This window comes from Arachis duranensis, chromosome 10 (genome assembly GCF_000817695.3).
Source record: "Arachis duranensis cultivar V14167 chromosome 10, aradu.V14167.gnm2.J7QH, whole genome shotgun sequence".
Classification (NCBI taxonomy): Eukaryota; Viridiplantae; Streptophyta; class Magnoliopsida; order Fabales; family Fabaceae; genus Arachis; species Arachis duranensis.
Genome location: NC_029781.3, coordinates 72822817 through 72825114, shown reverse-complemented (window position 1 = coordinate 72825114; position 2298 = coordinate 72822817).

Here is a 2298-nt window from a genome sequence, read left to right as displayed (position 1 = left end):
ATATTTTATATTTTCTTTAAAATTTTCGTGTTAGTGTTCTTGGTTCTTCCTTGATCTTCAAGTTGTTCTTGTCCATTTTTCTTGATTGATCTTTAGTTTTTCTTGTTTTGTGTCTTTTCTTGTTTCACTTTTGTTCTTTCTAAAGCATTAATTGGAATATTTAGAACAAGTGTTATATTTAATCCAATTGGGTTTACGCTTTGGATCCTTTTTCAAAAACAATTTTTCTCCATTTAATCTTGTGCCAAACTTTAAATTTGGTGTTTTCTTGTTAATTTTTCTTTATTTTTCGAAAACTTGTGTTGATTTTCTAAAAATTTTAAGTTTGGTGTTCTTTCTTGTGTTCTTGGTGTTCTTGTGAATCTTCAAAGTGTTCTTGAGTTTTTCTTGTGTCTTGATCTTAAAATTTTTTAAGTTTGGTGTTCCTTGGTGTTTTCCCTCCAAAAATTTTCGAAAAATAAGGAGCATTAGATCTAAAAATTTTAAGTCTTGTGTCTTTTGTGTGTTTTTCTCTTTCATCATAAAATTCAAAATTCAAAAAAAATTTTATTTTCTAACTATTTTTAAAACTACTTTTTCGAAAATTTTACATTAAAAATTCAATTTTCAATTTCAAAATATTTCCACTTTCTTTTATTTATTTCGTTTTTATTTTATTTTTGAAAAATAATAATAATAATAATAATAATAATAATAATTTTCTTTCACAAAATATCTTCAAAATATTTTTATATCTATATCCCATTTTGTGTTATTCCATTACTATAAAATAAATAATTATCAACGTACATATCATCACTCTTGTATTCCAATTCTAAAGTAAGTATGAATGGACAAGACAAGAGGACCCTGGGGTCATATGCTAACCCCACTACTGCTTCATATGGGAGTAGTATTGGTATACCCTCCATTGGAGTTAGTAGCTTTGAGCTGAATCCTCAGCTCATTATCATGGTGCAGCAAAACTGCCAGTATTCTGGTCTTCCACATGAAGAACCTACAGAGTTTCTGGCACAATTTCTGCAAATTGCTGATACAGTACATGATAAGGAAGTGGATCAGGATGTCTACAGATTACTACTGTTTCCATTTGCTGTAAAAGATCAAGCTAAGAGGTGGTTAAATAACCAGCCTAAGAGCAGCATAAAAACATGGAAACAGCTGTCAGAAAAATTCCTGAATCACTATTTCCCTCCCAAACGGATGACACAGCTAAGGCTAAACATTCAAGGCTTCAAACAAGGAGATAATGAATCCCTTTATGATGCTTGGGAGAGATACAGAGAGATGCTAAGGAAATGCCCCTCTGAAATGTTTTCGGAATGGGTGCAATTAGACATCTTCTACTATGGGCTTACAGAAAAAGCTCAGATTTCTCTAGACCACTCAGCTGGTGGATCTATACATATGAGAAAAACAATTGAAGAAGCTCAAGAGCTTATTGATACAGTTGCCAGGAATCAACATCTGTACCTAAGCAGTGAATCTTCCATGAAAGAAGAAGCTAAAACAGTAACTGTAGAACTCAGTCCAGTGGATCAGGCTAATGAATTCAATCAGCAATTGGACTTTCTAACTCAACAGCTAGCCGAATTCAAGGAAATATTACAGGAAACAAGAATGGCTAACAGGAACATGGAAGTACAATTAAAGCAGACAGAAAAATAACTGTCAAGACAAATAACAGAAGAATGTCAAGCAGTTCAATTAAGAAGCGGGAAAACATTAAATACCTCACTTCAAAGCAGCAGGAAACCAAGAAATGAACAAGTGGATACTCAAAATCCTCCTAAAGACAGTCCGAGCCCAGAAAGGGACAAAGCTGGCATTCAAACGCCAGTAACAAACAAGGAAGGGACGTTTAACGCCACTCCAGCTCCCACCACTGGCATTCAAATACCAGTGGGGAATCAGTCACATACAAGTGCTGATAACAACCCTTCTAAAAAGGCTTCCCAACCCACTTCTGTAGGTAATAAACCTGCAGCAACTAAAGTTGAGGAATACAAAGCCAAAATGCCTTATCCTCAAAAACTCCGCCAAGCGGAACAGGATAAGCAATTTGCCCGCTTTGCAGACTATCTCAGGACTCTTGAAATAAAGATTCCGTTTGCAGAAGCACTTGAGCAAATACCCTCTTATGCTAAGTTCATGAAAGAGATCTTAAGTCATAAGAAGGATTGGAGGGAAACTGAAAAAGTTTACCTCACTGAAGAATGCAGTGCAGTCATTCTGAAAAGCTTACCTGAGAAGCTTAAAGATCCTGGGAGCTTTATGATACCATGCACATTAGAAGGT